Source organism: Erinaceus europaeus, chromosome 2 (genome assembly GCF_950295315.1).
Source record: "Erinaceus europaeus chromosome 2, mEriEur2.1, whole genome shotgun sequence".
Lineage (NCBI taxonomy): Eukaryota > Metazoa > Chordata > Mammalia > Eulipotyphla > Erinaceidae > Erinaceus > Erinaceus europaeus.
In genome coordinates this window covers 82,461,836-82,485,629 of record NC_080163.1, presented here as the reverse complement: position 1 = coordinate 82,485,629, position 23,794 = coordinate 82,461,836, and the positions used below count along the sequence as shown (strand labels likewise).

Here is a 23,794-nt window from a genome sequence, read left to right as displayed (position 1 = left end):
TCAAGGCCATGGCAAGCTCTAAAAGATTAAACTACTTTAAGGTAAATGGCATTCCATAATCAAGGCACAGCATGAAAACTAAGTAAGGATAAGAGGAGCAAACTTTAAAAATCCCTAGCAATGTGATTTTTCCATAGTCAACTCAGAATAACAACTTTTGAAGGAAATTAAAAAATACATATGTTCTGCACTGAGAAATCATTTTATGTACAACAATGGTTCAGTTAAAAGAAAAAATAATGTTCAGTATTTAATTTTTAAGGTCTACCACAGAAGGGGAAAAAGCAAATCCACAGAATTTGAATATTCTTGCCCTATACATCCCTAGAAGAAAACAGCAATTGCAATTTCCTAATGAGATAATGGGGTGGGGGGGGGAGTAGTGATGTTGGTTCAGGCAGGAGAGAAGTATCAAATCTGAAGCCACATAATTCTCCAAATTCCAGCAATCCCCTTCAGCCTAACCTCCCAACCTCCTCTAGCATTCAGTGAGCATGTCGCTCAGATAGCTGTGTGAATAAAATCTGTTATTCCCCCCTCATTTGTTCCTGTACAAATAATGAAACAGATCTTACTACCATTCCTAAATGAGCCATGCCACCTAAATGTTTAGACAATACTGCAGAAATGTTAAAAAATGTAACAAGTTGAACAGTTTTACTTCTGAAATCTAGGTACTGTTTCCACTTGCAAAGGCTTACATGGCTATAACTCTTATTGAGTGTACTTCTTTTAACTGCCTCTATGAGGTATCGACTGAATTCGCTAGTCCATAGACTGAATATAGGTGTAAATGAAAGTTGCAAGGTTCTCTGAAGGAAGAGATACTCCAGAGTGATGGGCTAGGTGATTTCCTAAGAATGACACTGAGGTTATTAAAGTTCTAGGCTGGATGAAATAAGTTTAAACGAGTGTAGCACATATGAAATGATCTTAAAACCGTACCCAGTTCACTTTAAAACTTCCAAAAGCGAACATCACATTGGGTCGTTTTACCTGTCCTATTAAGTCTTCAACAGGTCTAGCGTGAGAAGTGTCTTCCAAAACTCCAAGAAGGTTCTAAATTTACACCAACCACCTCTAGGGAGTAAAAGGCGACTCCAGGGACTCAAGTGTGTAGAACGGGGTGGGGAGGAGGCTGAGGGATCCACTCTGCCCTTCCCGAGGGGGTGTCCGGGACTAACCAAGACCTAACAAAGTAGCCAGCAACCCCCCTTCCCTTTCGGAGTGGCCGTGCCAGGCCGCCTTCCAGTTCCCGAGATTGGTGCCTCCGACTCGAACCCAGATGCCAGGCGGTCCCCAAACCTCGGGACGAGGGTCCATGGCGGGTGTCCCTCCCGCGGCCAGGAGACTCCGCCTGAATCACTGGAGCGCGGCCTCTGGGCAGCTGCGCGCAGCTGGACGCGGCCCTCTGCGCCCCCGCCTCAGCCTCAGTGTCAGCCTCAGCTTCAACCCTCCCTCCAACCCCGGTACCCAGGCAGCCCCTTGCCTGCGGCCCCTGGGCGCGACTGGATACTCAGCAACTTACTGGGTGGCAGCGGTAGGGCCGCGGCAAAGGGGTGGTGGCTGGCGAGTGGCTCAAGCGCGTCAGGGTCCTGGGACCGAGGAAGCTGGAGAAGCTGCGGCTGCCTCGCTAGTCTGAGCCGAGAGGAGCGCCTGGGCCGCCGCGCTGCTGAAGGCGGGCTGGGCACGTGGGCGCAGCTCTGTGTAGCCGCGCCGGGGGCGGGGCGGGGCGCGGGGCAAGACCACACCGCCTCCTCCCCTCAGGCGCGCTCTCGACACGCGCGGCCCCGCCCGCCTGTCCCTAGCCCGGCGGGTCTCTGCGGCGCTGACGGGTCCTCTGGACAGGCGGCGCACGACCGCAGCAGGCTCTCCCGCAGTCGGAAGCGCGGGCACATTGAACCTATTCTTGCCGGTGGCTGGGCGGTGGGCGCGCAAGAACAGCCAACTCGGGGCTCGCGGGCGGGAGGAGACCGGTTGTACAGGGAACAGGGGCAGTGGCTGCATTCTTTCCCTGGAGCGCCCAATCTCGGGTCATTTCAGAAACTTCTAAGTATAGTTCTTCCAAATGGGGTTTTCGTCCCGTGAGCTGCTTGTCATTCTGAGAAAAACTTATCAGTAAAACCAATCTTTTTGTTTGTCTGTTTTTAAAGCTGGGGAGATAGCATCATGGGTATGCAAACAGACTCTCATGCTTGAGGCTTCATGGTCTCAGGTTCAGTTTTCTACACCACCATAAGCAGACCTGAGCAGTGCTTTGGTAAAAAACAAACAAAAAAACAAAAAACAAGCAAGCAAACAAAAAAACAAAAAACAAGCAAGCAAACAAAAAAACAACAAAGAAACAACAACAAAATCATTTTTTTTCAAATCCTTTTTTTAAAAAAATGTTTTAATATTTACTTATTCCCTTTTGTTGCCATTGTTTTATTGTTATAGTTATTATTGTTGTCGTTATTGATGTTGTATAGGACAGAGAGAAATGGAGAGAGGAGGGAAAGACAGAGAGGGGGAGAGAAAGACACCTTCAGACCTGCTTCACCGCTTGTGAAGCGACTCCCCTACAGGTGGGGCTTTTTTTTTTTTTTTTAATGCGTAGTTTAACTGGGGAAATTGCACAGTGGTTTACACAGAAGACTCATGACGGAAGCTCTAAGGTCCAGGTTCAGTTCCTTGAATCAGAGCTGAGCAGAGCTCTGATAAAACAAAAACAAAGAAGGAAAAAAGTTACTATTTCGAAAATACAATAATACCAATAGTCATGACCACTCTGGGGTGGGATAAGAAAATGACATTTTGCTATTTCAAAGAGAGTAAAACCAGAAGTTACACAATCAAGGTTTTTCATACTGTGCTATTGTTTAATTTAGGAGTCTCTGATAAGATTAAAAATATAATGTGCAACTCTGTTAATTTTAATCCAAAATGAAACAAAACAGCGACAGTGAATTAAACAATGGTTTATATTATTTATGTTTGACAGAAAGACCTATCGTATTTTGCTTACTATAGTGGTAGGCATTACTTTGTTCGTCTACCAGTAACACTGTTAACTTTGGCAAAATACTATTGAATATTCACATTGTTGTATTACTTATTACATATTTTGATGTGATGGTTCAAAAATTATCCATAAATTCTTTAAGTTAATGTGTTTGTACTGATTAAAAGCAAGGGACATTACTCTAGAAACGGTAAATTGCATATGCTCAGTGACCATTTCTTAAATTTTCGTATTTCTTTTTTTTTAATTTAATTTTTTTAGTTCATTTCTTTTTTTTTTTTTTCCTCCAGGGTTATTGCTGGGGCTCGGTGCCTGCACCACGAATCCGCTGCTCCTGGTGGCTATTTTTCCCCTTTTGTTGCCCTTGATTTTGTTTTTATTATCTTTGTGGTTATTATTATTAATGATGTTATTGATGTCATTGTTGTTGGATAGGACAGAGAAAAATAGAGAGAGGAAGGGAAGACAGAGAGGGGGAGTCTGCAGACCAGCTTCACCACTTGTGAAGCGACACCCCTGAAAGTGGGGAGCCCTCGACCTGGGTCCTTTCTCCGGTCCTTGTGCTTCATGCCATTTGCGCTTAATCAGCTCTGCTACCACCAGACCCCAAGTTTTTGTATTTCTTGAAGCCTTGCATGGACACTATTAAAAAGCCGGAGATTTAAATAGCACTGTGTATTATCTGCTTGAGTAAATATCTTAAGTAGTAGAGATATTTTTCAATTTAAACTTATTTTTTCCAGTATAAAACACTTCCTTTATGCAACTACTAATGAAATTGACCCTGGTAACAAATTCATTCAAATCTCGAAAGGCGTGGTTATCGTCGCAGATTTGCCCGTCAGTGAGATTGATCCATTTTGAGGTAAGAAAGAGCGACGCAATTATGGGACAAGCATTGAGTAAACATGATTTGTTGCTTAAGGGCCTGAAAAAACGGTATCATCTGTTTTCCATCTACACCATGCCTCGGCCTCGCGTGAGCTTAATGTGCAGCTTGGTGATACGAGAATCCGGCATGAAGCCCAGCCAGTCTATCTTGGCGTTACTCTCGATCGCACTCTGTCATTTCACAAACATCTCATAAAAACTGCAGCAAAGGTGGGCGCGAGGAATAACATCATTGCAAGACTGGCCAGCTCCTCATGGGCGCGAGCACTTTCACACTACGATCATCATCTCTGGCATTATGCTATTCCACTGCAGAATACTGTGCCCCAGTATGGTTCCGTAGCCCCCATGTCCACTTGGTCGATTCCAAATTATATTCCTCCATGAGGATAATTTCTGGAACCATCCCTTCCACCCCGGTTCCATGGCTGCCAGTTCTTAGCAACATCGCCCCGCCAGATATTCGTCGGGATGCGGCATCATCTAAGTTCATTTCCCACGTCTACGCTTGACAGGACCTGCCAATATACGCAGATATCTTCGCCCACCCTGTCCAACGCTTGACGTCTCGTCACCCAATCTGGTCCCCTATGCCTATACTGAACTTCTCTGTTCCAGACTCTTGGAAACAGAGTTGGCAGTCAGCTGAGGTAAAGAACAAACACCTCATCACAGACCCCTGCAAGCGTCAACCCGGCTTTGACCTAGCACGTTATGATTGGGCCCTCCTCAATCGCTATGACCTCATGGCTGGTGCGCCGCTATGTTCCATTGCTGGGGAGCCAGAGACGACCCGAACTGCCCCTGTGGCTACAGACAGACTATGACCCACATAGTCAACGACTGCCACCTCTCCAGATTCAAAGGAGGTCTCGAAACTTTACATCAGGCTCAACCTGACGCGTTGACTGGCTGCAGAAGAAGGGCAAACGCTAGAAGAAGAAGAACCTAGGCTTTTTCAACTAGAGGATAATTTTTTTAAATAAATTTAAAAGATTATTCAAGTACATATTTTTACATAACCATCCTGAAGGGTCAGTGATTTGGGTTAAACTAATAAGCACATGATTTGGGAGACTAATTATCTGACATTTAGAAACTGCAATTTAGTTAGAATACCAGGTGTTTTTTTTTTTTTTTGAATAGCTACTAATCTGCCCATCTGATTTTGATACTAAGATGAAAACATTCTGAGTCTATGTGTGTGAATATTATTCTATTCTAAAATAAATCTTGTGCAATGTTTGATAGATGTTTTGATAGATCAGTTTTTGACTTTTCTTTTCTTTTTTTTTTTAAACTATTAACCGTGATTCTTGAATCCTGTGATTCTTGAATCGTATCTTTGGCTATATGTTAACTTTCAGAATTAGTCTGAAAAAGAACAGAATGTTTACAAACCTAGTAGGAATCTTCAAGATGGACTTTGAGACAGCAGTGAAATAAAAATTAAAATTTTAGAAATAAAATATTTGAAATAGATTAAAGGATTTTGACTTAATTTGCATTTTTCTGCACTGCTGTATTCCTATTACTTAGATGGGAATTAGTATCTTCTTCCCAGTTGAGTAATCTTTCACTTACCTCCTCTTACCTCATCTTGTCTAGACATTCACAGTAACTTTTCACTTTCTTCTGCCAACTTCCTCAGGAGTGAAAAAGAAAAGCAACTTAGTCATTTTTAGCAGAATATAACCCACATTGTTTCCTAAACAGAAATATTGGTGCTCATCTGACCTCTTAGACATTTGTGAAATTATAGGGAATTTCAAGGGACTTTTGTAGCGTAATATACTCCACACCCTGCATCCTGTATAACTCAAGTAGATCTCATGTTCATCAATAGGAGCTTACTTTGTCAAGTCTCAGTGAGTTGGTTCTCAATAGTTCAGTTTGTTGTCCTATTATGTCCAGTCTACTTCAGCAAAAAAAGCTAAAATTCCCATTTTCCCAAATAGTTAGATATCTGATATGAATGCTTATATGATAATTAAATAGGTTTGAAAGAGAAAAAGAAATGGTCCGAGTTCAGGTCAGGTCAAGAACTTTTATTTTAGTTCATTGTTGTTCTCCACTCTTTTTTTAAAAAAATAAATTAAAAATTAAAAGCATTTGGATAATTTGCATATATACTCTTCTATTAAGATAAGTAATGAAATATTCAGAAAACAATTGCAGGAAAAACTCAAGTCCTCACAATGACAAATTATCTTCTTTTTTTCAACTTCAATATCACTTTATTGAGGAAAAGTTGATTTCACAGTGGTGTTGTTATTACAGGGTACATTTCAACATAATAAATATTGTTATACCTTACCCTCCACCAAACCATCCTTCTCTTTCACCACAGGTCACTAGAACCCAACCCCCTTTACAAGCCCATTTTTTTTACTCCGATTAATTTTTCTTTTTTTATTTTTATTTATTTTCCCTTTTGTTGCCCTTTGTTGTCTTTTTATTGTTGTTGTAGTTATTATTATTGTTATTGACGTCGTTGTTGTTAGAACAGAGAGAAATGGAGAGCAGAGGGGAAGACAGAGAAGGTGAGAGAAAGACACCTGCTGACCTGCTTCACCACCTGTGGAGCGACTCACCTGCAGGTGGGGAGCTGGGGGGCTCGAACCTGGATCCTTACGCCTGTCCTTGCGGGGGTCCTTGTGCTTTACGCCACGTGTGCTTAACCCACTGCGCTACCGCCCGACTCCCCCGACTGAATTTTCTAATGAGATAGACTACACTCCACTGTGGCTTCACTATCTACTAATCCTTTGTTTTTTAGGTTCCATTTATGAGTGAGATTATCCAATATACATACATGTCTTCCTGGCTTGTTTCACTTAGTACGATTTCTTGCAGTTTTACCCATTTTGAAATAAAAGAGAAGATTTCATCTTTCCTTACGATTATGTAATACTCAATTGTGTATAAATATACAACTTCCTTAACTACTATGTTCTTAGACACTTGGGTTGTTTCCAAATTTTGGCTATTGCGAGTAGCCCTGCTATAAACATAGTTTTACATACCTCTCTTCAGATAAGTGTCTTTGTGTTCTAGGATAGATGCCTAGGAAAGGAATTGCCAAATCATATGGTTAAGTACATTTTTTTTTTCCTGCCTCCAATGTTATTGCTGGGGTTCAGTGCCTGCACTATGAATCCACTGCTCTTGGAGGCCATTTTTCCCATTTTGTTGTCCTTTTTATTGCCCTTGTTCTTCTTGTTTTTGTTGCCATTGCTGTTGTTGTTGTTGGATAGGACAGAGAAAAATCAAGAGAAGAGGGAAAGACAGAGGGGGCCAGGAGAGAAAGACACCTGCAGACCTGCTTCACCTCTTGTGAAGCGACCCCCCTTGCAGGTGGGAATCAGGGGCTCCTACTGGGATCCTGATGTGAGTCCTTGTGCTTCACACCATGTGCACTTAACCTGTTGCTACCGCCCAGCCCTAGTTAAGTACATTATTAATGTTTTGAGGAATCTGCATTTTTCATTGGAAGTTGATGAATTTATATCCCCACTATTCATATAAAGTGTTCTCTTCTCTCCACACCCTTCTCAGCATTTATTTCTGTCTTTTTGGATGTAGGGCATTTTCAGAGAGGCAAGGTGGTATCTCTCTGTTGTCTTGATTTGCATTTATCTGATAATTAATGACTGAGCATTTTCATATGGCTTCTGGCAATCTGAATATCTTTTTTTTTTGGTGATGAGTCTGTTCATTCCCCCTCTCCATTTTTAATGATTTTTTTTTTCTGAGTTCTTTCTATATTATCTGCCTGATGTATGGTATATGATATCTTTTGCCATACAAAAGTTGATGGCTTTCTGTTTTGCTCTTGGTTCTTTTGTTGTGCAGGAACTTTTTTCTTTGATGTAATACCATTGGTTTTTGTTTGTTTGTTTTTGTTTTTGTTCTCCTTGCTAAATGAAGCTTCCATTCTTTTTTTTTTTTTTTTTTTCCCTCAGAATTGCTTTTGTGATTTGGGATCTTCTGTGGTTCCAAGTAAATCTTTGTTACATTTGTTATATTCTTCAAAGAGTATTTTGAGATTTTGATAGGGTTACACTGAATCTGTATATTGTTTTTAATAAGTTGTTGATCTTAATGATGTCAGTTCTTCCAATCCATAAGCATGGGATAACTTTTCATTTTATTATGAACTTGAGTCTCCAAAGACAATTCCAGGGCAGACATCATGTAATGTTGTGTAGATGTTTTCATTTATGCATTTTATGGTTTCCAATATAAAATATAAATTTTGATACATCTGGAGATGAGTTTTGTGTACAGTGACATGTGGTGGTCCTGTTTCATCCTTTTGCATATAACCACTCAATTTTCCCAACACTGCTTATTAAAAAGGCTCTCCTTTCTCCATTTAAGGTTCTGAACTCCTTTGTTGTAAATTGCCTATCCATGTTGTGAGGTCTTGTTTCTGGAATCTCAATTCTATCACATTCGTCTGAGTGTCTACTTTTGTACCAGGACCAAGCAGTTTTGATTACTACAGCCCTGTAAGATAGTTGTACATCAGGAAACATGATGCTTCCATTCTTTGTTCTTTTTCTCTCTTCTGAGGTGCCAAGTAAATTTTTGTGGAATTTATTATATCCCTTAAAGAGGTTCATTGAGATTTTGGTAAGGGTACATTGAATCTGTATATTGCTTTTTATAAGTTGTTGATCTTAATGATGTCAATTCTTCCAATCTATAAGCATGGGATAACTTTTCTTTCATTATGTTTTCTTTCATAATAATGACTCATATTTTTCTATGTATAATCTTTTTACCTCGTTTGTTAGATGTATTCCTAGAGATCTAACTTATTTTGAACCTATTGTAAGTGGAATTGCTTTCTTCATTGCTCATCTAGTTTACTACTTGTATAGAGGAATGCAATCAATTTTTGTATATTAATTTTATAGCTTGTCACTTTGCTAAGAGCCTAATAATTTCCAAGGGTTTTATTATGGATTCTTTTGAATTTTCTATATATACTATCATGTTATCTAAAACAGTGATGGTTATACTTCTTTTCTAATTTGGTTCTCTTATTTCATTTCTTGCCTAATTATTATGGCTAGACCTTCCAAGACTTTGTTGAATACTAATCGGACATCTTTGGCTTATTCTTGACCAAAGAGCAAAAGTTTTCAGTTTCTAACCATTGAGTATGACATTATTTGCTATAGGTTTGATCCTCACTTCATTCAACAGGGGCAGGTTCTTTTCAGGATAACCTTTCCTCTATCAAACATGAGCTGCTGAGACACAGCTATTGCTATTGACGAAAGGCAATGGCCACCTTCATATTCAGTTGAGAAGAGGTGTTAATTAAGGAGATGATTGTTCTGGAAACTGCAACAAATTATCTTTTAAATTTTTATTTTTCTACTTATTTTATAACTAGAGCCAAATAACTGTTTTGCAATGGTTTTTAGTCCTGCAGAGTTCTCTCTCTTTCTGAGTTTCCCTACATCTTGTCACTTGGCTTATTTCTGGGTTTTCTTTTCATTGGCTGTTAATCAAGAATCACCCACAACTCCCCCCATTCAGTGTTGGGTTATTTTTCCTTCAGTCAGGATTACTGCTTGGGACTGTATCTACTAGAAAATGTCAACTTTTTATGTTAAAAAATCTTCAGTTAACCTGTTGCTCAAGGACTGAAAATGGGTTTGAAAAGAGCTCAACTAAACTACAATCTTCTCTTTTTATTTTATTTTTTATCAGTGATTTAATAATGATTGGCAAGATAGTGGAATAAGAGGGGTACAATTCTATACAGTTGCCACTACTAGAGTTTTAGATCCCATCCCCTTCATTGGAAGTTTCCCTATTTCTTATCCCTCTGGGAGTATGGACCAAAGATCTTTATGGGGTGCAGAAGGTGGGAGGTCTGGCTTCTGTCATTGCTTCTCTGCTGGACATAAGTGTTGACAGATTGATCCATACCCCCAGACTGTTTCTATCTTTCCCTAGAAGGGGAGGGCTATGGAGAGGTGAGGTTCCAGGACACATTGTTGAGGTCATCTACCCAGGGAAGTCAGGTTGGCATCATGGTAACATCTGCAAATTAGTGGCTGAAAATTATTAAGATATAAAGCAGAATGAAGTGTTTAATAATCAGGAAACAAAAGGTATAGCAGATGAAGTTTTGGGTCTTCATGTTGGAAGGAGCTAGGAAGTCTGTTTTAGGCATATTCCAAGGGGCCTGTAACTTAATTATGCTATGGCTGTGCCCAACAGCTAACATGCAGGTGGTTTAGGAGTATTGTCTGGGAAGATGTTGTCAGAGTTGAGGATAGGAGCAGAAAGCTGGATCAGGGCAGAGGGAAGCTCCCAAATTTGGGGAAAGGATATAAATGTCATTAACTGTAAACCCCATCGAGCTGACTTAGGACCCATGTCTATTCATAGTTAGCACAGGAGGCTGAGCAACCTCTGCATCCCTATACGTCTGAGCTCACATACCATGGTCATAGCTAGGAACATTCTAGGCTGCACTCATTTCAGGACCAATCTTCCTCAAGTGGCAGAGTATGTGGACCCAGCCTCCATTCAGAGCGTGGGGCAATTTCTACCACTGTTCTACATTGAGAGCAATGTCCTGTAGAGCCCCACAAGAGGATTCACGATACAATCTTTTTTCTTTCAACCTTGGCAAAGGTTTTAATTTGTTTCAGAGACATTTTTTTAAATTTTCTTTTAATTTTTATTTGTTTATTGGATAGATAGCCAGAAATTGAGAGGGAAAGGGGTGAAAGAGAGGGAGAAAGTCAGAGAGACAGACGTAGCCTAGTTTCACCACTCACAAAGCTTTCTCCCTACAGGTGGGGACCTGGGACTTGAACTCAGGTCCCTGTACTTTATAACATGTGCTCTAAACCAGGTCAGAGACATCTTCTTAAGCATGCCAATGAACTTTCCTCTGTTATCATCTGCTTCAAATTCTCTCCTTTCTTTCTTGAAATTGTACTAATCCCCTTGGTTTTCACAGTTCTTTGTTTTTCATCCTACTTATAACTTTTTTCCTACTTGAAAACTATGGAATTCTTGGGACTGAATTTTTGAATCACTCTTTTCTCCAACCACGTTTAAATTCCCTTCCCCTGCCCAGAGCACTTCTCAGCTCTGGTTTATAGTGGTGCAGGGGATTGAACCTGGGACTTTGGAGCCTCAGGCATGAGAGTCTTTTTGCTGTCTATTTTTTTTTAAATGAACTTTCTTTTTATTTATTTATTTATTTTCCCTTTTGTTGCCCTTTTTTTTTTAATTTAAGAAAGGAGACATCAACAAAACCATAGAATATGAGGGGTACAATTCCGCACAATTCCCATAACCCGATCTCCATATCCCATCCCCTCCCCTGATAGCCTTCCCATTCTCTATCTCTCTGGGAGTATGGATCCAGGGTTGTTGTGGGTTGCAGAGGGTGGAAGGTCTGGCTTATGTAATTGTTTCCCCGCTGAACATAGGTGTTGACTGCTCGGTCCATACTCCCAGTCTGCCTCTCTCTTTCCCTAGTAGGGTGAGGCTCTGAGGAAGTGGAGCTCCAGTACACATTGGAGGGGTCGTCTGTCCAGGGAAGTCTGGTCAGCATCTTGCTGGCATCTGGAACCTGGTGGCTGAAAAGCCAAACAAGTTGTTGAATAATCATGGACCTAAAGACTGGAATAGTACAGATGAAGTGTTGGGGGGTATTCCCTGCATGCTCTTGTGTACTTATGCTTTTAGGTATATATATTTTTCCCCTAGTTTATTGGCACGGATGAGCCTATGCTCTATCTCAGGGGACCTGGACTATATCTAGGTTTGGGGACTTTACTGGGGAGTGGAACACCTGGAATGAAATTAGAGAATACTATGAAAGGAAAGGTCTCACCTGACTGATGAAGCTGAAGGGTTGTCATTCCACACCTGATGTCTCTGGTCACAGTCTGAAGTGAAGCATGCTGTGGTGGCACTCGTTGTGTTGATTAGGTTGTGATCCGCGGATGCAATATTATTTGATTTGAATTGAGAGCAGCATGCAGAAAAGTGGGCCCCATCCTAAGGTTCCAGGACTGGGGGAAATATAGGCTCTATAGTGGAAATGTGACTTTCCTGTTGTCTTAGGGTTCAAGAAGACAATGGATAGTTATTGTTATCGTCACATTATTTGGTGATAGGGTTAACTTTGGAAAGTCCCTTTGATAGGGTTTGGGGTATGATACCCAGCATCTTGTATATCTGTGCTACCGGTTGCTTCTGTTCTTCCTGGTCTAGGCTTTTGGGAGAGACAGCATATCAAAGACAGCCTATGTATTAAAAAGACTCAGTCTGTGTTTTAAGAAGTTCTAGACATATCATCAGTTTTTCGCCTTTCGTATTAATTAAATAGTGGTTTATATGTTTACACTTTAATAGGATTGTACATAAACACCACTCCCACCACCAAAAGACTCTGTCCCATCCCCACCACCCGCTCCCGCCCCCCACCCCCTGCCATGCCAGGAAGCCCAAAGTCTATTTTAACCATTTTGCTATCTACTCCCTATTCTTATCTGTTCTACTCCTTTCTGCGTTCATTAATCCTTTTGTCCCACTTTATATCTTGCCATTTTTCAGCCACCAAGTTGCAGAAGCTATCATGATTCCATCCTGACTTCCTTGGGCAGATGACCTCATCAATGTGTCTTGGAAACTCACTGCTTCAGAGCCCTACCCCACTAAGAAAGATAGAAACAGGCTAGGGGTAGGGGCCAGGCCATGGGGCACCTGATTAAGCATACATACTACAGTGTGCAAGGACCTAGGTTTAAGTCCCTGATCTCCACCTGCAGGGGGGAAGCTTTATGAGTGGTGAGGCAGGACTGCAGGGGTCTCTCTCTCCTCTCTCTTCCATCTGTCTCTATCCAATATATATAATTAGCTGGGTATATGGATTGACCTACCAATGTCCATGTTCAGCAGAGAAGCAATTACAGAAGACAGAACTCCTACCTTCTGCACCCCAAAAATAATTTTGATCCATACTCACAGTGGAGGAGAAATAATAGGGGGGAGATGACCAGAGGGCTCTGAACTCCAACTCCATCACGAAAGGGAGGAGGAAAAAGGGAGAGACATTTGGATATAATAATAGGTGACTAGGAAAGGAAGAGAAGCTGGGACCTTAAAAAGGGGGGGGGAATATAATCAAATATAGACAGTTGTAGAAATAATAGTTAACCCATACCTGCAACCTTGGGAGAACTATTGTAACTTCCAATGGAAGGAATGGGGATCCAGAATTCTGGTAGTAGGAATGGTGTGGGGTTATACCCCTGTTATCTTGTAATTTTATTTACTAATGTTAAATCACTAATAAAAAAATAAGAAGAAAATTAGTCCTGTATGAATCTAAGAGAGTGCTAGTTGTATATACCTTTCTAAGGAAGTGGAATTTGAAAAAATTCTTCAAAGGTAATATTTGTTTTCTATGACTATAGGGAAAAAAAAGACAATCAATCTAAAATAGGAAGGAGGAAAGCACAGAGTAGCTATGGGGTAAAAGTGTAGTCCAACTTGACTGAGGTAAAAGCTGAGATGAACTTGGATCTACATATCTCCTGTGTCCATACTCTCAGTCACCTCCCAAATAGCCATCTTTGTCCATTATTTTGTCCAACTTAACCATGCGCAGAAACTGAAGCTAGAAAATTAAGTCCATGTTTATTGTCAGCCAAATCTTTGCTTTACTTCTGGATAAGCTTACAGAAAATGTGTTCCAAATGTACACTTCTGAGCAATGGCATTGCATACCTTTTCAGTGAGGAAACAGTCTTTCTAGCCATGTGAAATGTACACATTTAAACTCAGATATATCTCAACTTGCAATTTAAGACTTTCTAGCCAATGCTTTGAAAAAAAGAACAGAATTCAATTTAAATTCCCATTTCCTTCGTTGACCAATGATTCTGATTTTCTTAGGGGCTTCCCGTTTTAGTATGATTAGGTAAAAAAAAAAAAAAAAAAAAAAGATATTTGAGTTCTTAAGAAAAAATGGGAATACAAAAAGTCCTACCTCCAAGCGTTGTGGGTTAGGACCTTATCAGGAAATAATAACCTTTTTCTCCCTATCTAACCTTTATGCCATATACTTGCTCAATAGCAAACCAGAGAGTCTGCACCCATAACAGGAAATATTTAGCATACCCAGGAGCCAGTTCAGACCTGTATCCCTGTAGCTAATCTCTAGAGTCCATCCTACTGTAAACTTTCCCTCATTCCCATGCTAAAATCTCCACCATGTCAGCATCACCATATGATCACGACCCTAAAAGGACAACAGGGGCTATACATCACACTGAGCTTCCTCCTACAACAATATCTATTAACTATTTTTATTATTTCAAAAGAGCGGGGCCATGGTTTGGGAGGTGGTGCAGTGGAAAAAGCATCGGACTCTCAAACATGAGGTCCTGAGTTCAGTGTCCAGTAGCACATGTACCAGAGTGATGTCTGGCTTTTTCTCTCTCCTATGTTTCTCATTAACAAATAAATAAAATCTTTAAAAAAAATTAAAATAAAAGAGCGAGGCCAACAGCAATGGTAGTATTGAGTTTCTGATGCCTCTCTTTCACTTTCCAAATTTAGTTTTATTGAGCTAACTACTGACAAAGTATTGATAGTGAAATCCTGCCTAAGGTTTAAACTAAGGGCTTGTCCTCTCCTCCCAGGATTGTTGCATGGTGCTTTCCATCTGAAAACTCGGTTTCACTGGCAAGAAAAGAGTTACACAATTAAGATGCCCTTAAGCCCCAAAAGATTGAAGGGATAGGTGAAAGGGAGGAGGTAGGTTTTGAACTTCTTTTTTTAACATTTTTTAAAATTATTTATTTTCCCTTTTGTTGCCCTTGTTGTCTTTTTATTGTTGTTGTAGTTATTATTGTTGTTATTGATGTCATCGTTGTTAGATAGGACAGAGAGAAATGGAGAGAGGAGGGGAGGACAGAGAGGGGGAAAGAAAGACAGACACCTGCAGACATGCTTCACCGCCTGTGAAGTGACTCCCTTGCAGGTGGGGAGCCGGGGGCTTGAACCTGGATACTTACTCCGATCCTTGCATTTTGCACCACATGTGCTTAACCCACTGCGTTACCTCCGATTCCCCAGGTTTTGAACTTCTAAGATAATGAACTGAAACAATTTAGAGCATAACATCTATTCCATAAGGTCATAAAAGCTAGTTATCACTGAATTACTCACCCAAAAGTTCTAGCACCAGTTAAAAAAAAAAATCTAAATTCCAGTTTACACTTAGCTAAGACTTCCTGTAAATAGTGTGAATTCCAGCTTGCATCATTTATATATCAGAATACTCATAAGGAAAATATTATTGCCTATTACTTTTTTATTTTTATATTACAGAGTTACATGTTAACAGGGGTTTGAATCCACACCATCCCCACCACCAGAGTTCTGAATCTTCACTTTCCCCACTGCAATCCATCACAGTTCCCCTAAAGTTTTAGACAGGGGCCAACCATATTCTCTACAACTATCTGTCCACATTTATACACAGTTGCCCCTCTTTTCCTGATTCTATCTTCTCTTTCCCTCTAATCCACTCATGACATCATAACTACCTCCATATGTCCCTCTCCTTTTCCTTCTCTCTCTCTCTCTGGGTGCTAATGGAGCTGGAGTGCAGAGTCCTCTTATCTTCATCCTATCACTTCTTCCCCGCTGGGAGTATGGATCAAGGTTGTTTATGGGGAGCAGAAGGTAGGAGTTCTGGCTTCTGTAGCTGCTTCTCTGCTGAGCATGGGCATTGACGGTCAATCCATACCCCCAGCCTGTTTCTCTCTTTCCCTAGTGGACCAGAGCACTGGAGATACAAGGGTCCAGGACACATTGGTGAAGTCATCTGTCCAGAGAAGTCGGGGTGGAGTCATGGTAGCATCTGCAGCCTGGTATCTGGAAGGTGGCATGACCTAAGTTGAGACAAGATGGTTAATGAACAGGAGCCAGAAAGTAGGATCAGAGCAGATGAGATTAGGGATTTTAGGGTAGAAGAAAGCTAGGGGAACCATTTTAGGCATGTTCCTGGGTTGCCTATTACATTCAAAACCTTCTCTGGAGCCTCATCAAAACAATGAAAAGTAAATTAACCTGGAAACGTCTGGGACATAGCATAGTGGTTATAAAAAGACTTTGATGCTCAGGGTTCTGAGTTCCCAGGTTCAATCCCAGACACCATCAGAAGCTTGAGCGGACAAATGCTTTTTTGGCAATAAAAACAAAACAAAATACACAAAACCCAGCACTAAATTAACTTGAGGTTGGGGAGAGACAATTGCTTCCTTGTTCAGGATGACTTTGAAGTCATTAACTGTCTAATTTAGGTTCACAACACCCATTCCTTCAAAAGCTTGTTGAGTTGGCGATGTGTCCAAAAGTCCTCAGGGGATGAGTACTTCAGAGAGTATATTTTTAAGAGTTTCCACTTGTTTCACTTTTATGTTTGGATTGGCATGAATTGATGCTTCTCAAAAAATTAATTAGACCTCTCTTTCCCCTTTACTACTCTAGACAGAAAACCAGACTCTGTTTTAATGATGAGTTATCTAGTCCACCACTTTCTCATAAGTCAGTACTGGTTTAATTGGACAAAGAATACCCCGGTGTCTTTCTCAGATATAGAGGAGTTGAAATTGTTGGCTCTTATGTACCAATGCTCCAGTCAGACCAAACTATACAGAACAATTGTCTCTAGAAAGTTTAAAGGAGGGAGTTGGGCAGTAGTGCAGTAGGTTAATCGAACGGGGTGCGAAGCACAAGGACTGGCATAAGGATCCTGGTTCTATCCCCCAGCTCCCCACCTGCAAGGGAGTTACTTTACAGGTGGTGAAGCAGGTCTGCAGGTGTCTATCTTTTCCCCTTTCTGTGCCCTGGCCTGCGGGGTTATCGACGGAAACCTAGGGTTAGGGGCGAGAGAATGGAGGGGACAAGAGACACGAAGAACGAGAGCAAGACAGGTTTCTCATCAAGCTCTGAAAATTTTATTTTACAGCCGCATTTTAAGCACACACCATGAGGAAGTTCTGCTAAGGTAGTGGGGGGAGGGAGGTGGGTGAGCAACTTTCCAAACAGTTAGATGGTAATCGCAGTTACAATGATCAGAATGTCCGTTCACCGGTTATGTGAGAGACTTAGCTAAGGTTTTGGCTCCTGGCATGTCCTCCCTTTTCACAATTTAAGTGAGGCGGCAATTGAGGGTAAAAGCTAGGAATCTTATCAAGAGATAAGCAGGCATTAACCAGAGGGGAGAAGTATTGACCTGATTTCTCCTGCGGGGTAAATATAGAACTGATCTTCCCGCATCTTATATGGCTCTTGGTGTCTTTTTTGGGGAGGGGAGGAAGAGCCACTGTTTCTAAGGTGAAGAAAACTCACAGCGAAGAGTTCTAATGACTGACACCAACCTCCATGCAAATCAGGTTTGCTTCACGGGGGACTCAGAGGCGGACTATAGGCTCCTCCCCCTGCAGTGCTTAGCCTTGCACCCCTTACCGGTGCCCACGCCACGCCAAGGCTGGCGTGCATAAGTCTGAGTTTTATGCAGCTCCTAAAAGAGGTGTCACCCTCAGGTTCAGCCAAGCCTCTGTCAGCCAAATCAAGTCTATGGTAATATATTTGTAAGGGTTTCGATGCCAAGGAGTCAACTTGTTGTTTTATAAAGCCAATAATCTTATTAAAAATAAAGGGTCCCAAGGTAATCATTAACAAAAAACTAATCAGGGGTCCCATAAGGGGCATCAAAGTGTCCTAGCGTGCCACCAGCAAGTCTAAGGGAAGCAGTCAGTGGATGTGATGTCCAGGGGAAGAAATAGCACGTCTGGTCCTCTGGTCGTCGTCGGCACCAACTGATGAAATTTTTCTTCTTCATAGAGGGTCAGCTGTGGAACAAGCAAAACTAGGAGGCAAGGACCAGGTAGAGAAGAACTGACATGAAAATATAGGGTGGTGTTGTACCAAAACACAGACAAAGGAGGTGCATACACATTAGAAGTCAAGGTGAGGTTCCTTGAACATGAGGAATATTGGAAGAAAAGTGAGCAGTCAATAAACATGTAAGGAAGTCAGCAGTGGTAGGTCAGCAGAAAGAGAAGACTTGGATAGGCTGGTGAGGTTAGGTGGAGTATATGCTGCCATGGCATCCTTTGTGGTAAGGACTTGCCAACAGGGACTGTGGATTTTGCAAGATCAATAATGTCATCCACCGTAATAAAAGGAAAACAAACATGGACATCCAGTTTTGAAAAAAGAAAAAGAAGAAATATGTCTCTATGGCTGGGGGAGTGGGTGGCTTTGTCAATGAGATATAATAAATGGACAATTCAAATTTTTGTAAATATTAAAAAGGTTTAGTATAACTACTTCATTGACTCTTTAGCCAACTGAATATTGGGGGGTGCATTCCCCTTCTTTTTTATTTATTTTTTGAGCTTTTAATGTTCTAAAGGAAACAAAAATACATGGATTGGATGTTTATTGAAGCAAAACAGAGCATATGACTCCTAAGGCTTTTGAGCTTTTTCTTGTTTGAGCTGTAGCCCACATAAATTTAGAAAAAGTACCAATTGAGAAAAAAAAAAGTTTTTGTTTACTAAACATGGGCAGGTGAATTACATCAATCTCCCAGAGAGCATTGGCTTTTATCAATGGGGATTAATCTTAAAAGTCTGAATAGCAGGATCTTAATTAAACAATGCAGGAGCCAGTAAAGTGCTCTCACTATGGCAGGTCAAGCGTTAAAATTTTAAGAGGCTTGTAAAAAAATGAGAAAAATTTTAGGATATGAGTGACTTTAGGAGTCATCACACACCCATAAATAAAAAATGAAAAATGTTTAGTTTTAAATCTTACCATATGAGCAGTCAGTTCTTCATGTGCAGATGTACCTATAATTATTTACTTAGGGAGAGAACTTGTACCAAGTTAATTGATGATCTAATGGTTAGAATTAGCTTCAGTTCTTTCATATGATTTTAGAAGGCTCTTTATTAAAATATACCAATATGTTATAGAAAGTCAATACCTAATGTATTGACATGATAAAATGTTTACCATTTTTTAGCATTATTTTAAACTGATTAGACAGTTTAAGTGGAAGCATGGAATTAACAAATTAACAAACAGTGGCAGTTGGTATTGGGGTGCTGTTAAGGTTTACAATTCTCACAAGAGGGAGAGAGACTGCAGGGGCATTTTACCATGCCTAGAGATCTCAGAAAATCTTTTAACTAATGAATTGATGCTGATATTAGCTATCAGAAGGACGAAACTGCCCTCTATTTTACTTTGGTAAAGGTGTGCCAACTTTATGAGTCGGGATCTTTAAAACCACATTTAGCTTAACTAAATCTTATTTAAAACTTAAAGCAAACTCTATTATTTTGGAGGGTTAACACATATTAGTGAAAACAAGGTTAGCACAGACTTAAAACAGACATTCTTGGTGAAAAAAATTATTTTCCTTAGCTCACAGCCACTCCCCCCCCACCCTGACCCCAGGAGGGGCGGGTGTGGCTAGAGGAATGATTGACTGCAGTCTTTGCCAATCTGTGGAGCAGGAGCTCTGTGATGTGATTGGCTGCACGGACGGAACAGGCGGGCTTAGTTTACTGCGCGGGGAGAAAAATCTTTGAAATTCTTTTTCTGGGCTAAGGTACATTTTACAGTTTTAAAGAAACAATTCATTAAATTTCTATCAAAAGTGTGTACTGGTTCTCTGATTAATAGTTTTTAAGTTAAATAGAACGTCTTGTTTGATTGATTTTATTCTTTCTTTAGAGAATAGCTTGCTAGCCAGATAAGATCTCACTCAGAATTGGTTTAATGCTTTCTGAGAGCTCTGGTGGTAGCCAGAGGGAAAAACCTGGATTTTTTTTTTTTTTTTTTTTTGGTGGCTAGTTTTAAGATAATGCCAAATCAAGAGCCCACAGTTCTTTAACTAATTGTAAATGGTCTCATTTTTCTTCTATTAATTTTCTAAGGGAAGCTGTTTTTTGTGCTAGTTGAGTTTTAGCCTTGGTGGTGTCGGCCAAGTTGAGGACCGGAGCACAAAACGGAGGGGTGATGGTATAGGGAGGCGGTCTGGACAAAGAAGAGCAAAGGGGTCAGGACTATGATATTTAGCCATCTCTTCATCAAGGGATAAGGCCTCTTCAGGAGAAAGACTATCATCAGGCCCATCTTTGGCGGGGGGGGGGGGTCTTAAGGTTGTCAAAGAGGGGTAAATTTTAACAGGAGGAGACTTAGCAGGAGCCTCAGGGATGGGGTCTCCTGAATCAGGCATGGGAACAGAGACAGACTCACAAACAGAAGGTTATCTCTTAAACAGTTTCCTACTCTGGTCCATCTTTTTTCATCAGTAGTCCCTTCTAAGGGAAACTATGGACAAACATCATTCACAAAATTGAAAAACTTTTTGAGATCCTTTTTCTTAACCCTTGTTCCTCGTGTCTTGAGGGACTCTTTGAGGCCCCTAAGAAATAAATCATCCTTGCTCAATGCTTGTCCCATAATTGCGTCGCTCTTTCTTACCTTAAAACAGATCAATCTCACAGATGGGTAAATCTGCGGCGATCACCACACGGATCTTCACTCACTCTGGGCTAAAGCGGCGATCCTATGCGAACCTTCACTCACTCCTTCTCTGAAGTAGTGGTCCTATGCTCCTTGGTCGACCATCAGGGAGCGACGTTCTCTCGGACCCCAGACCCAAAAAGGTCCCACGTCGGGCTCCAGGTGCCCCAGCCTGCGGGGTTATCAACGGAAACCTAGGGTAGGGGGCGAGAGAATGGAGGGGACAAGAGACACGAAGAACGAGAGCAAGACAGGTTTCTCATCAAGCTCTGAAAATTTTATTTTACAGCCGCATTTTAAGCACACACCATGAGGAAGTTCTGCTAAGGTAGTGGGGGGAGGGAGGTGGGTGAGCAACTTTCCAAACAGTTAGATGGTAATCGCAGTTACAATGATCAGAATGTCTGTTCACCGGTTATGTGAGAGACTTAGCTAAGGTTTTGGCTCCCGGCATTTCTGTCTTCCCTTCCTCTCTCCATTTCTCTCTGTCCTATCTAACAATGACAACAACAATAATAACTAATACAACAATAAAAAAGGGCAACAAAAGGGAAAATAAATAAATAAATGAAAGTTTAAAAGAAGCTTTCCCTTTTGTGTTTTTGTATGAAACAGGGGGTGGGGTGGGGGAGTTCTCATGGCCAGTATAAGCCTAAAATAGATCTTGGCCTAATCTGTAAGGTATTCCTGTTTTTCTTAGACCTTCATTTTAACTTTTCCTAAAATTTAATTTTGAAGTAGAGGTCAGAACATATAAAGAAACAAATGCATACTATTAAAAGGTAAACTGAGGTATGTTAATTTTTCTTAAAGTGTTTATTTGAGAGAGCTGGAAGATAGTTCACATATTAGGAAGGGCACTTTACCATGTGAGAGGCTCAGGGTTCAAGCCCCAGAGCTATGTGGGGGCACCATAAGCAGGACTGGGGGGTCTCCATGCATGGGGGAGTAGGACTGTGTTTCACTTCTTCCTGTGTCTGTCTATCTCTTTCTCACCTTTCCTCTCTCTAAAATAAAAGAATAAGAAACTTCACCTAGGGAAGACTTTGCTGAGGTGTAGCATGTATTAGAAACCTTGCTACAAATTTGTTAAAGAGTTTATTTGAGCAAAAATCAGTTTGAGTGGTCTGGGAGGTGGCAAAGTGGATTAAGCATTGTATTCTCAAGCATGAGGTCCTAAGTTTGTTCTCCGACAGCACATGTACCAGAGTGATGTCTGGTTCTTTCTCTCTCTCTCCTCCTATCTTTCTCATAAATAAATAAAATCTTTTAAAAAATCAGTTTGGTTTGATTTGAGACATCATCAAACTGGACATGGTTAGGAGTACTCTTCCCAGAGGAAATAAGGAGAAAGAATTACAATGCACAGAGAAAGTATGAGGACAAAAGAGAAAAGCCTAATTGGCTGCAACTGATGTTGATTTATAATCTGTAGGCATTTATAGACTAAGCTTTGGGTTTGCTTATAAACCCAAAAGGCGTTAGACCTACCTTAATTGAATAGCCTCTTTGTTAAATTAATTTAGCAATATAGATGTGCAGAAGAGAAAAAAAAAAGATCAAATTAATCCTTCTGGTTGCTAACTAATTGATTTTGAACAAAAACTCCTGAATTGCATTTTTTCTCATGAAATAGAAGAAAGTTTAATTTCTTCAAAAATTTGTGAGATAGACCAGCAAGGAGAATACCATGAACAAGTCATTTATATTTTACTTTTTTTTTTTTTTTTTAATTTTTTATTTAAGAAAGGATTAGTGAACAAAGGCATAAGGTAGGAGGGGTACAACTCCACACAATTCCCACCACCCAATCCCCATAACCCACCCTCTCCCATGATAGCCTTCCCATTCTCTGGCCCTCTGGGAGCATGGACCCAGGGTCGTTGAGGGTTGCAGAAGGTAGAGGGTCTGGCTTCTGTAATTGCTTCCCCGCTGAACATGGGCGTTGACTGGTCGGTCCATACTCCCAGTCTGCCTCTCTCTTTCCCTAGTAAGGTGTGTCTCTGGGGAATCTGAGCTCCAGGACACATTGGTGGGGTCTTCAATCCAGGGAAGCCTAGTCAGCATCCTGGTGGCATCTGGAACCTGGTGATTGAAAAGAGAGTTAACATACAAAGCCAAACAATTTGTTGAGCAATCATGGATCCCAAGTTTGGAATAGTGGAGAGGAAGTGTTAGGGAGGTACTCACTGCAAACTCTAGTGTAATCCTGCTTTCAGGTATATATTTGCAGTAGTTTATAGATACGTGTGAACATAAGCTCTCTCTCACAGAAACTGTTGTATGTCTAGGTTATGGGACTTTGTTAGAAAGTGAACTACCTGAGATGAAATTAGAGTGTACTATTAAAGGAAAGGTCTCACCCGAGTAATGAAGCTGAAGGGTTGTCATTCCACACGTGAAGTCTCTGGATACAGTCTGAGGTGAAGCATGTTGAGATGGCAATCGTTGCTTTGGTTAGGTTGTGATCGGCGGATGCAATATTATTTGGTTTGTATTGGGAGATGCATACGGGAAAGTGGGCCCTATCCAAGGGTGCCAGGACTGAGGGAAGTAGGGGCTCTATAGTGAAGATGTGAGGTTCCTGCTGTCTTAGGGTTCAAAAAGACAATCAATAGTTAATATTATCATCACATTATTTGTTAATAGGTTTAACTTTGAAAAGTCCCTTTGTTATGGTTTGCTGTACAGTACCCAGTATCTTGTATATAGCTGTGCTATTGGAAGCTTCTAATCTACTTGGTCTAGGCTTTTGAGAGAGTCCGCATATCAAATATGTAGCCTATCTATTTAAAAGATTCAAGTTTGTCTTTTGAGAACCTTTGAGACATACAATTGATTTCCCCCTCTCATATTAATTAACTACTGATTTATATGTCTACATTTTGCTAGGAGTGTACATAAACACCATTCCCATCACCAAAGGACCGTGACCCATCCCTCCCGCCCATTCCCACCCCCCACTGGCCCAGGAAGCTACATGTCTACCCCTCACCACTGGGTTTTTACTTTGGTGCCCTACTTACAATTTGATCAGGTCCTGCTTTTAGTTTCCCTTTCAGATCTTCTAAGTCAGCTTCTGTTGATGAGTGGGATCATCCCATACTCATCTTTAACTTTCTGACTTAGTTCACTTAACATAATTCCTTCTAGCTCTGTCCAAGATGGGTCAGAGAAGGTGGGTTCATTGTTCTTGATAGCTGCATAGTATTCCATTGTGTATATATACCACAGCTTTCTCAGCCATTCATCTGTTGTTGGGCACCTGGGTTGCTTCCAGGTTTT

The 23,794-nt window shown here is 40.9% G+C and overlaps 1 protein-coding gene across 3 annotated transcripts in view; it reads right to left on the bottom strand.

Annotated features, from left to right (window-relative positions):
* The window catches only part of SLC7A2 (solute carrier family 7 member 2), a 76,364-nt gene extending 74,581 nt beyond the window's left edge, over nucleotides 1-1,783 (bottom strand). The window contains exon 1 of one of the 3 annotated variants that reach the window (XM_060183444.1): nucleotides 1,529-1,783. The gene's annotated coding sequence lies outside the window, so the exon portion shown is untranslated. The remainder of the gene's footprint in view (nucleotides 1-1,528) is intronic. The other 2 variants (XM_060183439.1, XM_007516285.3) reach the window with 2 other exon arrangements.
* Between the last annotated feature and the right edge of the window lie 22,011 nt (nucleotides 1,784-23,794).